This window comes from Ceratotherium simum, chromosome 11 (assembly GCF_057802395.1).
Source record: "Ceratotherium simum simum isolate JZ-2026a chromosome 11, ASM5780239v1, whole genome shotgun sequence".
Taxonomy (NCBI): Eukaryota; Metazoa; Chordata; class Mammalia; order Perissodactyla; family Rhinocerotidae; genus Ceratotherium; species Ceratotherium simum.
The window spans coordinates 57,122,569-57,137,719 of record NC_141910.1 but is presented as its reverse complement, the minus strand read 5'-3'; the positions used below and the strand labels follow the sequence as shown (position 1 = coordinate 57,137,719).

The window sequence follows — 15,151 nt, the reverse complement described above, 5'->3', positions numbered from 1 at the left end:
GGAGTTGGAGACGACCCTAGTGCTTTGGCTGTAGTGGTTTTGAGGAAGGAGAGTGAGGTCAAGTGTGTTGGGGGGAAAATGACAGATAGGACAAAAGCTTTGGATATGTTAACTTTGAGGTGCTTATGAGATATCTAGGTGGAAACCCAGCAAACAGTCGGGTCTTTAGGTCCAGAAACCAGCAAAAGATACTGGTTGAGTTCTAGATGGAGAATCATTCACACAAGGGTGGTAGTTTCAAGCATTTGTTCAGAATATACTATGCCCAACACTTGGCTAGATAAACTGCTTGCTATGGAGAGTCATTAAGAATGATTATCCATAGAACTGTAAAAAATAAACTCTAATTCAACATAGGGAGAGTCTAATGTCTCTAGTTAGGGCAAAGAAAGAGATACAATGAGAAAGTAAAGTAAAGTGGAATGAAAAGGGATCTTTTTTAGAATTCACACCAGTCTTAGACTCAATCCAAAATGAATGGATCAATCAATTAATATTACAAAGCATCACTTCTAAACCTTTAGGAATCCAGGGATGCAAAAGTGACATCATGCAATCCCCTCTCAGCTTCATCAAATCACTCAGAATCTTTGACCCCCAACTCCACCTCTCTGCCCAACCCTCTCTCCAGAACCTTCTGTGACCACTGAAGACTAGAGGCCCTCTGCTCCTCTAAGTACCTTTAGCCCTGCAACCTCTGACCCTCTTTAGGCTCTGAGCACACATGGCCTGGGGAATTTCTAATTTGTCCCGCTCAACTGTACATCCCATACATGAAGCCTGTATAGCTATGGTTCCTGGAAGGCCACAACCCATCCCCACCCCATCTGCAGATTCCAGCAAGGCCCAGTGCAGGGCTGAGTATGTAACACTTTGTTCTGCTAATTTCTGGTTCCCCAAGAACACTATCCGCCCTAGGAGGCCTCCACTCTCCCACCCCACCCCCCACCTCCAGGGTGGCTCAGTTTGGCCAATCACAGAGAGAAGCTCATATTAGGTGGTCAGTGAGGACCTGAGTATAATGGCCCATTGGATCCATGTCCTCACATTTCCTCAGTCAAGTTCCAGCACCAGTGCGACTCTGAGGCTCTGGCTCATGCAACTTCGCCAGCTGGAGAGAAGAGAGAGGGAGAAGGGGGTAGGTGAGATGGGTTAGATTCAATAACCCTCTGCCTTCCCTCTCTGCAAATAATTTGGAATCCCTCGGACAAACACCCAAAGGACATAGGACACCATCCCTGTCCTAGGGAAAGTGCAAGTGTGAGGTATGACATCAAAGGATGGGAAGTGGCCATGCCCACCTTCCGATGAGATGTGACTAGGCCAGCAGACTCAGAAGTCTGTAGGAGCTGGCAGAGGCATGGGGATGAAGACAGTGACCACGCAGAAGTTGGAGCGGTAAGAAGGGAGCCAAGCCAGGAAGCTGTCTCCACCCTTCCAGGCAAAATCGACCATTCCTCCCTCTGTCTTCTGACATGTTTTATCTCTCTACTTGTTTTCCTACCTGCTTCCTCCATATAAGCTCCTTAAGGCCAGGAACCTGAATTTCTCACCCTTGTATTCTTTACAAGGCCTAGCAAAGTGTCTGCACTTTGCAGACACTCAACAAATGGTCATTGAATAAATGAATAAATGAAGCCTATTTTTCAGAAACTTTATTTACTATGAAATAGTTGGATTTCATAATGAAATCCAATGAAATAGAGGATTTCATAAATGAGCTTCAATCCCATCTAATCCATCATCAAGTTGGCAAGAAAATATAAAACAATACAGTGTCAAATACTACTACACACTATTCTGTGATGTTCTCAACACATTCTACAAGCCAAGGACAACAGAAAAAGCGGAGGGGAGAAGCAGGTACAAACTCGAAGGCCATTGCATGACAGCGTGGTTTTTAAATTGTGTCTGCTATTTGGGTCAGCATCTTCCAGGAGGGACTGAAGATTCATTAATAACACTTGGATTTTAGGGGAAATCTTTTTAAAGGAAAATGTTGTGCCTTGTGAATATTCTGTGTCCTCAGGGAAAAGAAAACCAAGGAAATAAAAACTGCAGCCAGCCCACTCACGAAGAATTGGGTTGGGGCCAGGAAATCAAAATGAGAATGAATTTAACACTGGTGTTGCTAGAACTAATTATCAGGAAGATTCTTTATACACTTTTTTTAAGGGAGGGAGGGAGAAGGAGTGGTAGTCTTCATTAAAATTACACCAGCCAATGAAGAGCAGGGTTGGAATAATCCTTTTTTAGCTACTAGATGTAGTATCATCATGCTACTGAGAGATGCAGACCACTGCCATATTTGATATATATATATATCCAACGACTTTTTAAATAACAATGACAACAGAAACAATAAAACATGTAATGATCTTAAAGATGATATGATCTAATTAGACTTACATGACAACCTTGAAAATACTGCTACAATTGTCCCTTTCCACGAGTGAGAAATTGAGTGTCCCCAAGTCGACCAGTGGTAGATCTGGGACTCAAATGCATGTCTTCTGACTTCCATCCTATGCTTTTTCTTCTCTGTGTGGCTTGGAGAACTTTCTGGTGGCAAATTCCCTGTAGGTCTGGGAAATGGTGGCGGTTCTTTTTCCCAGGTGAGAGCTGTGAGGCCTGAGGTCCCTGCTGACACAGAGAACCAGAGCTACGGAGGTCCTATAGTCTCTTCTGTCCAGTTGGGACTTGAACCCCATAATTAGCAGCGTGACAACCCACGTTTTCCAGGCACGGATTCATGGTGGAGCTGGCCCCACTTAGAAGCCACAGAGGGGTTTAGTCTGGAACAGCACTACCTGATGGCCCTATCAGAAAGCGGCTCATAGTTGGAACTCAAGAATCAGAGACGGAACCACACTTCTGAAATTATTAAACCTGCAAGGGGCAGCTTCAATGGCTTCTCCTTAGATTGCATCTCCAACCGCGTGACCCCCTGCTCTCCCAGCATGCTGCTGCACCAGCACCTCATTGTGAAACGGAGAATGAAAACAGTCAGTGCACGGGCTTGTTATGAGCATACACTGGAAAAAAGAGCATGAACAAGCACTTGTTAATGCAGCCCATCCTATCTTAGCAACATAAGGCTGAAGACCAGCATACACCTGACTCTTCCCTCCTTACTGCTGGCCTTGGACCCCAGAGACAGAATGAGAGGGAAGGCAGGGATCCAGGACTCAAGAGTATTGGTCAGGGTTCCCCAGAGAAACAGAACCAATAGGATATACATAGAGAGAGATAAGAGGAGATTTATTATAGAAATTGGCTCACAGAGTTATGGAGGCCAAGTCGTCCCACAGTCTGCCATCTGCAAACTGGAAAATTAGGAAAGCTAGTGTTATAATTCAGTCTGAGTCCAAAGGCAGGAGAATCACAAACTCTGATGTCTGAAGGCAGGGGAAGATGGACATCTCAGCTCAAGAATAGAGAGAAAATTTGCCCTTTCTTCACCTTTTTGTTCTATCCAGGCCCCCAATGGATTGGATGATACCCACCTTCATTGGTTTGGGTGAATCGTCTTCACTTGGTGTGCTGAATCAAATGCTGATCTCTTCCAGAAGCACACTCTCACACACCAGAAATATGTTTTACCAGCCATCTGGGCATCCCTTAGGCCAGTCAAGTTGACACATAAACGTAACTATCACACTCAGGATGCCCTCCAGCTTCAGAACAAAGGTCCAGCCAGGGTCTGTCACCTGTGTGTGGTTCCTGAAATAGGGAAGCACATCTGCCTCTTGGTGCCAATTGCATTGTGTTCCATTCCTAATTGTGCCCATCCTGCCCTATTCAGACAATGCAAGTATGTCTTAAATGAAAACCCATCTCTTTTCCCTTGACCATACTAAACGTCTTCATTTCTCTTTCCCTCCTCTGCAGTTAGTAACTTAAGTCTGCTTGTAGCTAAATGACCCTGTTAATACAGCCTGGCTGGGAACATGGCTGACTGTAAAAAGACCGTCCTGCACTCACTGAGGAGTGGCCCTTGCAGCATGGGGGCTATTACACATCGCATCATTTTCTATTCTGTTCCAAGTTTAAGTTTCTAGGTCGGGAACTCAAGAGGCTGGCGGGCTCTGGATCCCCCAAAGGGAGCCAAGATCACCTAAGTATGACCTCACCTGTCACACGGTTCATCTGGGTGATGAGTGCATGAGGATTCCCTAAAAGAGTCTGTCTGCCTTTGTGTATGTGCAAAATTTGCCATAATAAAATGCCACATTTTAAATAGCGAGGTTTAAACCTGAAAGGATGAAACAAAGAGTCTCAAAAAAGCACATTTTTAAATGAATAAAATTCCAAGATACGCTTTGTACCTCTCTCACTAATTCAGACTGTTTTTCATTTGTTGTTTAACCTGGTTTTTACCTCCAGGGTTCATCAGAGGACTTCCGTTTAATTTATCCTAAATCTTTATTTCAAAAACAGTCCTTTCAGGACAGCTCCCAAACTGCAAGCGAGGCTGACATCAACAGCCTTTGTGGCAGCTTGTCCCCAGCCTTCTTCCACCTTAGCCAGGAGCAGACTGTTTTCCTTGTAGGCCAATTTCTATCATGCAATGACCTTACTATTTTCTCCATTTCCTTTTCACCTGGCGGTCCTGTATCTCTGTGCTCAGGCGAAAGCAGAAAAGGGAGAGGGAGAGATCACAGTCATGTTGGTGACTCTAAACCTCTCTGCAAAATGTTATAATTGACTGGAAAAACATAAGAATCTTCTTCTCCATTGACCCACATCCATATGGAAACTGCTGTTTGGACCCTGGGGCCATATCTCAGGTGCTTCTGTTTACCACAATATACCCAAATTATAGGCCTTCTCCTCAGAGAAAGAGCCTCCTCAGAAGAGCTGGTGCAACAAACCCAATTCTATCAAATCAGAGAAAAGGCCTCGCCACCTTGCTCAGCGTTTTCCTCTCTAAACCTAGCTAACCGCTCAATCCCACCAGATCCCTACCCTACATCTACACAGCCTTGATGCCTTCCTGTTCTCACTTTAGCACTTTTCAGCCCTGAGACTGTCACTTTCTATAGAGATCACCTCATTCCAACAAAGATAACATTATTACAATTGGTTGACACAGAAATTGATTGGGATTTTAGTCAGAGCAATGAGTACATGCATAGGCATACAAACTGCATCACCTTGGGAGCACCAAAAACCCCTCAGCCCAGCCATTGCACCCCATTCCCTGATGCCACCACCCAGAGCACCATGAGCACGACTCAGAGCAGCTACAGTGAAAACAGACCTCACTTCTGAGCCCTCTTTCTTCGTGTCTCCACGGGCGTGAGAAATGGCTTTCAGAAGAAGTGTGCAACGGGGGAACATCACCAGCCCAGCGCCCCAGCTGCTTCACACCAGGGCCAAACAAGGGCGGCGGAGGAGTATTTTTGGGACAGAGGAAGAGTAAAGAGAGCGAGCGGCACCTGTCCAGGGATAAAGGACTCACTTCCCCCAGCCTACCCCTTCTCCTTCTTCCCCCTTGCATGTTGTCCAACTGACCAAACTATCAAGTGGAGAGGCCAGGACAGAAGACGGAGCTGGAATCAGATAGGATATAATTGTCAGAAACACGGGGTGCCCTTGCCTTTTCTACATCTCATCCAGGAAAGGCAAACCTCCTGTCCACAAGCAGCACCTGAGCGGATTCAGTTCAGTAATGCTATATGGTGGGACACACACACACCCTGAGTTTCTGGGCAGGAAACAGCTTCCTGACAGTTCTTCCAAAGAGATTTTTTGCACTACATTTTACATCCAGCTGGCACAATGACAGACTCAGATAAACAAGAAGAAACACAGCTGGACAATCACTGTCCCATTGGGCCTATTTTCTTGGACGTCTAGCCTCCAAGACTCAGCCCACTCAAACTTAGCAACAGCCTTTGTCTTGGATTCTCACTAACCGCCAAACCTTTAGGACCCGGGCCTGGATGTCAGGGAGCAAGGGATAATCAGCCTTCCAGTAACTCGTGTATCTACCCAGGAAGTAGGCCTGTACTATTTGAGAATCCTGCAATATGCTTCGGTGACGTCCATGCCAGAGAAAGCCTTTCATCCCCACCAAAGGAGTCAGGCCACTCTTCTCAAGGTAAGCTGCGGTACCCATGTGGAGTATTTCCACAGCTCTCTCACTGTGTACTAAACCAACCTCATTGGCAGCAGGCAACCACCAATTCCCTCCAGACAATTTGGAGCCATTCCAGTCTGTGGGGATAGGGACATGTAAGCAGTATCTTGGGAATGCTTCTTACGCTTCCTAGAGAAGGCAAGACTGACATTACTACAAGGAAGAGCCAACTGGAGGATCTGAGACATAACTTTAGGCAAGATCATGCCCCCTCTGCTCCTAAGAGAGCTTGGCCAAGTGAGGAAGGTTGGGTTTTTTCCCTAATTTTTTAAAGATGTGGCAACTAAGATTCCTAAACTTGAGTCATTTTAAAGTTTTAAAAAATAGTAGCCATTTAATAAATATTTAGTTAATTAATTAACAAATGAAAATAAGGCACTCATACATCTTGGCTTCTCCTCTTCTCTAAGGGTCTCAACCTTTAGATGTAAGATATGGTTACTATGAAATTCTTTAATCATGGTGACTTTATCTGATCCCAAGAGAGGTCCTACCTGTTTCTGAAAACTATCTAGTGTGTTCAGATTATATCCCAGAAAGGGCTTCTCTATTCTCAGCCCTACTGGCTGGAGGCCCCTCGTGTCAAGAGCTTTACACGGCCCTCCTTAAAATTAAGATCCTAATTTCCTGGTGGGGATGAGTCCTTTCATGTTCACTTTCTTTCAACTAAGCCCATCCAGCTGCAAAGGCAAGTTTGCTGCATGTTCCCCCACCTAATGGAACTGGGCTTCACGGAGAACAGGCTGTGGCAGCCACGTCTATTGTCCTCAGGGAGGATCAGAGGCAGTACCTCAGAGGTGTATTGCTAAATGAGAGATTAAGTATGGGTCCCTAAGTTACTGAAATTATTATTAAATTGGGCACTGATTCCAATTTTACCCTGGCCCCACTAAGGCCCTCCACTGCAGGACTGAGGAGAGGCATAAGAAACGAGAAATCTGGGTGTTTCTGACGTTCAGAACCTGAGTGTCAAGGTAAGCTGCGGTACCCATGTGGAGTATTTCCACAGCTCTCTCACTGTGTACTAAACCAACCTCATTGGCAGCAGGCAACCACCCATTCCCTCCAGACAATTTGGAGCCATTCCAGTCTGTGGGGATAGGGACATGTAAGCAGTATCTTGGGAATGCTTCTTACACTTCCTAGAGAAGGCAAGACTGACATTACTACAAGGAAGAGCCAACTGGAGGATCTGAGACATAACTTTAGGCAAGATCATGCCCCCTAAGACTTCGTGTGTCTTAGCAAGACAGCTGGAATGTCACCTCAAATGCCACACAGTGTTCTCACATTTTTCAAGGAATACTTTCATTAACTTATTGGAGCCTCACGACCACCCTGTGAGGAGGGTGCAGTGGGGATAGCACCTTCACTGTGTACATGGCGATTCTGTCATCACCAAGTTACTTGTGGTCAGACATGAGTCACTGACAGAGGTGGGTCAAAATCCTGGTGTTGTCTCCACCTCCGCCTGCTGATGATGGCTCTGTCACTCACTGCCACTGGTTCTTGTGCCCAGTACACTCCTCTGGGTCCTCTATAAACTGAGAGGGCAGTAAGATACTTGCCTTTGTGTCTTTCCCCACTTATCTCTTTTCACCCCCTCCTTCTCGCTGACACGGGTGGAGCTCCCAGGAATGAGGCCAGGTCACAGATTAACTTGAGGAGAATTATCTTCACGAATGCCTCACTCATAAACATAGCATTATTTTTTCCTTTTTTTAAAGTCTTCTTATATGTCCTTTAGAAAAACTTTTTCTCCATTTGTGTTTTATGCATTCTTAATTAGATTAATCCTTACATATCTTGCAGGGGTTTTTTTTGATATTGCAAATGGTATTTTATACTCTTTTAAGTCTTCCTGTTTATTACTTCTGATACAGAAGGAAACTATGTATTTTTATGTCATCTTGTTTCATAACTATACTCTCTTAATGGTTTTCATAGTTTTGTTGATTCTGATGGTTTTTATAAGATAGTAGCAGCTTTGTATCTTCCCTTTTTAATCAACTTGTGTGTGTGTGTGTGTGTGTAAGTATGTGTGTGTGTCTTTGTGTGTATGTGATACTTCATCGACCAGGACCTACATAACTCTGTGAACTGTAGTGATTTTAGTAATTTGTCTTTTCTTTTTTCTTGGCTTGGTCAGTTTAGCTAAAGATTTGTCAATTTTGTTGATATTTTCAAAGAAACAACTTTTGCTTTTGTTTATATTCTCAATTGTTTTCGTATTCTATTTTTCATTAATTTCTGCCCAAATCTTTATTGCTTCCTTCTTCAATCTGCTTTAGGTTTAGTGTGCTTATTTTTCAGTGTCTTAAGATGAAAGATTAGGTTATTAATTTAAGATCTTTCTTTTTTTGTTAATATAGACATTCAAAACTATAAATTTGCCTCTAAACTCTGCTCTATGTTTTGGTATGTGTGTCTTCGTTTTCATTCATCTCAAAGTATTTTGTAATTTTCCTTCAATTTCTTGCTTGTTCCATTGGTCATTTAACAGTAGGTTAATTTCCACATATTTGTGAATTTTCATTTTTTGTTATTGATTTGTAATTTCATTCTATAGTGATCAGAGAGTATACTTCATATGATTCTAATTCTTTTAAATTCATCAAGGGTTTTCTCATGGCCTAGCACATTCTCTCTATCCTGGAGAATGTTCCACGTGTACTTACCAAGAATGTCTATTTGACTCTTGTTGTTTCTTTAGATGTCTGTTAAGTCTACCAGGTTTATAGTATTATTCAAGTCTTCTACTTCCTTGTTAATCTTCTGCCTAGCTGTTCTATACATTATTGAGAGTAGAGTATTAAAGCCTCCATCTATTATTTTTGCATTGTCTATCTCTCCCTGCAGTTCTAACAGTTTGTGCTTCATGTATTTGTGGGCTCTGTTGTTAGGTGTGTATATGCTAATTGTTATATCATCATGACAGACTGACACTTTTATAATTATAAAATGTTCCTTTTTATCTCTATTAACATTTTTTTGCTTTTGTTTATTTTGTCTGATATTAGTAACAGCCACTCCTGGTTTCTTATGGTTGATGTTTGCATAATATCTTTTTCCACCCTTTTACTTCCATCCTATTTGTATCTTTGAATTTAAAATGCATCTCCTATAGACAGCATATAGTTGGATCATGACTTTTTTTTTAAATCCAGTCTGACAGTCTCTGCCTTTTGATTGGATTGTTTAATCCATTCACATTTAATGCTATTATGGTTATAGTTGAATTTGTGGTTGCTATTTTACATTTTGTTTTCTATATGTTTCACGTCTTTTTTGTCCCTCTATTCTTCCTTTACTGCTTTCTTTTGCATCAAGCAAATATTTTCCAATGCAATATTTTAATTCTTTTAATGATTTTTTCACCATTTTTAAAGCTATTTTCTTAGTTATTACTCTAGGGCTTACCATATAAATATCAATTTATCAGAATCTATTTCATCAGTAGGTTAGGCATATACCCAAGGGAAAAAAATAAGAAAAAAGTATTGGATTGTAACTGCTGACAATTTTTCACAAAGGTAAACAATTTTGAGGAGTCAAATAATTGAACAGAACCCAAGTTCAGATTATATGCTTCATTAAAATTTGTGGTCAGTGAAAAAAAAAAGAAGAATCTATTTCAGATTTATTCCAATTTACAGTGATACATAGCAATGTTGCTGCTATATAATCCTATACCTTCTTCCCATTGTTGTGCTATTATTGGTATACATATTGCATCTCGATATGCCACAAACCAAAACTACATTGTTATAGTTTTTATTTTACATAATTTTATGTCTTTTAAAGAAGCTGAGAAAACAAAGGAGAACAAGTACTTATTTATAGAGTTTGTTATACTAACCTTCTTAGTTTCCATTTCTGGTTCTTTGTTCCTGTGAATTCAAATTACTAACTAGTGTCATTTCCTTATTCCGACACAGTTTTTCTTTCACCTATCTCTTTGCACTTGTATTGTCAAATATATAGCATTCCTCTGTGTTAGAGGCCCAACAATACACTTATATACGTATCATTTAATACAAGTGCTTTTTAAGTCAGTTAAGGGAATAAACATGTTTTTATACTCTCTTTTATAATTACATAATTATCTTTACTCTTTCTTCTTTTCATGTGGGTTCAAATTATTGTCTGAAGTCATTTGTTTTTATTCTGCAGAACTTCCTTTAGTATTCCTTGCAAGTCTGCTGAAATTCTTTCAGATATTGTTTATATGGGAATGATTTTATTTTACCTTCATTTTCAAAAGATTGTTGTGCTGGATATAAGATTCTTTGTTGACAGGTTGGTTTTTGTCGTTGTTTCTCTAGCACTTTGAATATGTCATCCCACTGCCTTCTGGCTTTTATTGCTTCTTATGAAAAGTTAGTTGACAGTATTGTTGTGGTCTCCCTGTATGCGACGAGTAACTTCCTCTTGCTGCTTTCAAGATTTTCTCTATCTTTCAGATTGTTCCTATGATGTGTCTGGGTCTGGATCTCTTTCTATTTATCATATTTGAAATTTTTTGAGCTTCTTAGTTGTATAGATTAATGCTTTTCATCAAATTTAGGACGTTTTCAGCCATGATTTCTTCAAATATTTTTTTTGCTCCTTTTTCTCCACTGCTTGTGGGACTCTCATTACACATATAGGTCCCACATTTCCCTGAGGCTGTTCATTTTTTCTCTCAGTTAGTCAGACTGCATAATCTCTATTGACCTCACTTTAAGTTCACTTATTCTTTCTTCTGCCAACTCAAATCTACTGTTAAGCCTCTCTAGTAAAATTTTAGTTTCAGTTATTGTACTTTTCACCTTCATAATTTCCATTTGGTTCTTTTTAATCATTTCTGTCTCTTTATTGTCATTCTCTATTTTATGAGACATTATCATTATATCTTCCTTCCTTCCTTACTTTTTTAAGCATAGTTTCCTATAGTTCTTTGAACATACTTATAATAGTTGCTTTGAAGTCTTTGTCTGCTATGTCTGACATCTGGGCCTTCATAGGCAGTTTCTATGGCCTGTTTTTTTCCTATATGGGTCATCTTCTTTTATTTCTTTGTATGTCTCTTAATTTTTTGTTGAAATCTGGACATTTTAGATAATATATTTTAGCAACTCTGTATACTGATCCCTTCCGTCTGGGGATTGCTGTTGTTGTTTGCCTATTTATTTGTTTGGTGAGTTGGCTGGATTATTTTAGTGATCTGTTTCCCCTAAGAATACAGCCTCTGATGTTACTGCTCAGAAGGTGCAGCCTTGAGCATGCACACTGTCACTCTGGGTTGGCAGTGATTTTATTAATGTTCTTGTCTCTTTCCCTGATTTCTCTGTTAAGTTGACTGTCTCCATTGATATCATGCCCAGTTATTAGCCTCACTAATTGCTAGTTGATTATTCTATTATTTTTGACAATGCCCTAGGGCATAAATTGCTCCACAGTCTGTTGCAATTAAATTTGGGTCACTTTGCTGGAGTGATCTTTGAGGCCAGTCTTTGAGGTTTGTGTCTACCTCAGGAGGGCTCTTCTTACCTGTCTCTTTCCATAGTTCTTTCTGGTAAACTTCTAGATGATTTAAGATTTAGCTTATTGCTCTAATGGAGCTACCCATCTCCTCTTAATTGCTTATCACCAAAATCTCCATTGTTTCTAAAATTGCTCCTAGGCTTAAACTTCCTCACACTATAGTACAAATAAAGTCAGTTCTCTTAGGGAGAGTTTCAGAGCTCTTTGTTCCTATGGTGTACCTCTCCTCTTGAGCAACAAATCTGTACCACTGCTCTGCAGCTGGGGGCAGGGATAGTGGCCTACCACTCTCAGAGTCACATTCCTGCTCCATGAACTTTATTAGTGTCACCTTGGGCTGGGGCAGCACCTTCCAGTCTTTGTGGCTTGCCTTGGGTAGATTTTATGCCCTACAAGTGGGGCCTGGGTAGACAAAGAGAGCCCCATACCTCTCAGTCACTCTTGCCTGGAATAGAGCCTCTGAAACACAGAGATAGGGAGTAGAGGATAGGATGAGAAGTGCTGGTGGCCTGCCCCCACCCCCGGGAGACACCACAGCCCTCAACTGACAGCTGGGTGAAAATGGAGCCCTGTGCTCTTGGCTACATTTGCCTGGAGTGGATGTCCATCACTGTGAGCTGGGACATGGGCTGGAAGGAGTGAATTGTGGCATAAATGCCACAGACTCTTACTGTTCTTACCAAGATCCAGCAAACTTTCTTGAATGAGCGTTTCCTCATCTGCTGTATGCCCTGAAGACAATTTCCAGAGACTGAATATTTTTTTAAATATATATAATTTCACCAGTTATAGTTTTTTGCTGGGGAGAGGGTCCATGGAGCTCCTCACACCATCATTCTAGAAATCATCTCTCCACAAGTCATTCTTGATTTCCTAGAAGTGTGTGGATAACCTGCCCTCTGGGCTACTGATGGCAGCTTGGATCTTGGACCATTGAGAACAGAGATAAGACAAGAAGAGGGAGAGGTAAAAAATTGAAGGTATGGGGAAAGAAGAGAAGGGAGGAAGAGAGAGGAGAGAGAGAAAAGAGAAAAGGTGGATGAGAGGTATATCTAACCATAATTGTGATCATATGGTAAGAACAAATAAAAATTAATTTGGTTTCTATCAAGGGCAACATTGGACACAATTTTGAGGTGTCCAAACTTGGTCTTTGGCAGCTTTGCCTTCCATCTGTGAACTTCTCCTCATCCCTAGTAGCCTGAAGTTGAGGAGACTCCTACTCTAGTCTTTTCTCTCCCTCATATGGCCTTTTTTCAGCTCTGTGTTTAATTTCTAGAGGAAGTTTCCAGCCCTTAGTTCACACTAAAGAAGGTGTCACAGGCTGGGAACTGCTTAACGTGAGATCTTGCTAGTGGAATTTGCCTTTTAACAGGGAAAAACCTATTCATCCCAAAGCTGAAAATGTTCTAAGGAACCTAAGGATTCATCACTAGGTCAGCCCAGGATATATTATTCCAAAGAGAAGGGAACCTTCTAGAACGTTAACCAAGGCCGTTTCGCATGTTCCTGAGGCATCAAGAGCCAAATATTGTGGCTAAAGAATTTCTAACATCCCCAAATCTGAGGAAGCACACTTTCTTAGTAAGCACAGCTGCTCTCCATTTGGTTAATGATAGCCCATCTCAAATATGCTATATGCAAACAAAAGAGCCAGCAGGCCCAGCTCAAATATAGCTTGCCCACAGAGGCGTCTATGCCCCAGGCTGCTGCATGGTCTCTGAGAGAGACAGGAGTGTCTGCGTTGCATCTGTTGTGACAAGATTGGACTGTGTCAAGTGAGTGCCAGGTGTGGATATTGGGTTATACTGTGATCTGGCAGCATTTGGTAGCAGACAAGCCAGTAAAGGGAGTGCAAAAAGATACCAAGGGCTGTGCCAGTAGTGAGGCCAAAGCAGGAGCAGAAAGGAAGAAATAAGTGCTAGAAAAAGGCACAGACTGTAGACTCCCAAACCTCAGGCAAATATGGTTCATCCTTGTCTTTCTAGGTGGCTTTCTTTAGGCATCTCTCTGTTGTCTCAAAGTTCAACCCAGTTTTCAGTCAATCCAATGTTGACCTACTCTATGATCCCATACTTAGGAGAAAGTTATAGTCTCTAAAAATCCATTAAGTCACTACCCTTAAGAAGCCTTCCTTGAATTTTTTTGGCAGTTGGTCTTCTCTGTTTCTTCGTCTCCCATTGCACTCCATTTCACTCAAAATGGGTAAGAAACAACAGAAGTTTCCCCCAGATACCCATCCTAGAATAGAGACCTCCATCCCTGTCCTCTGCTTCAATCTGATCAGCTAACTGGAATTTGGAACTTTGAACCCCTCACAGGAACAAGGGCCAACCCACCTCCCATCTCTGGGCCAAAGGGTTTCACTAAAATCTATGGAGGATGATAAGCAAGTAGCAATCTCTGGAGACCAAGCTGCTGAGATGACTCCTCCCCTCTGTTCCACAAAGTGAGCTCCATAAGCATAGGAATTGCTGTCTGTCTTGTTCGCTGCTGTCTCTCTAAGTCCCAGCACAGTCCTGGCACGTAGTCAGTACTCAAATATTGATTGATTGAATAAACAAGAGTGTTCTTTTGCAAAGACAGATGATCTCTATGGTGCCACATTTCACAAAGGACAATTCACACTTGTCCTCCATAAAGTCAGTGGCTTAGGAGTACCTGGAATTGGCTCAATTCCTTGCCAAAATACCTCCCCAAATTCAACCACTCTCTGGTGATGCTTTATACCTACTCATCCTAATCATTTCTATACACTCTCCAAATGTGCTCCAGTCAATGAGAGCTGAGCTGTCACAATCCTTTTAAAGTCTGCCTCACAATCACCAGCACCACACAACTAAAGCCAACATGAAAACTACTTTAATTTATGTGAAAGGATATGAGAGGCTATTGAGTCAGTTACAGGACCAGGTTCTGGAGACTAAATGAAACACCCAGCAAGCCGAAGTTAACTTTCGTATAAACTTGCCTTTGTCCAGCAGCCTGAGGCTCCACATTGTCTGTGTGTGTAAGCGTGTGTTGCAAGAAGGATAGAGAGAAAGGGAGGGGGGAAGGAGAGAGGAGAGAGAGAAAGAGAAAGGAGAGAGAACAGGAAATGGAATAAGGACCTCCTCATCTTGCACAGCACCTCCTTTGACATCATCACCCTTCGGCCCCTTCACCTTTATGGAATCCTGTCTCACCAGCATCAGATGCTGAGGATTGAAATTAGAGACAAGCTCAGTTTCTTGGTTACTCAGTAATAGCAGCTCCTGGACGAGAGAATGAAACATAAGTGAAATATGACTTCTCCCACAAGAACAGGAGTCTTACGGCACAAATTCAGCAGATACCACTGCCAGCAGCACCCCTAATATCTGAGGACCTAAGGACTTAGGTCCAGACTTGGTTGCTGGGTCCCTAGGAAGATATGGCTGAACGTGTTAAAAGAAAATGACAAATCAAGAGATTATTATCCAAAATTGGACTGACTGGACG

The 15,151-nt window shown here is 41.9% G+C and overlaps 1 long non-coding RNA gene across 1 annotated transcript; it reads right to left on the bottom strand.

Annotated features, from left to right (window-relative positions):
- Positions 1 to 1,030: 1,030 nt before the first annotated feature.
- On the bottom strand, positions 1,031 to 3,708 carry LOC147916012 (uncharacterized). The gene is made up of 3 exons (XR_015553585.1): positions 3,507 to 3,708; positions 2,410 to 3,035; positions 1,031 to 1,111 (listed from the first exon to the last, which is right to left on the bottom strand). It is a non-coding gene; the product is annotated as an uncharacterized LOC147916012 (long non-coding RNA).
- Between the last annotated feature and the right edge of the window lie 11,443 nt (positions 3,709 to 15,151).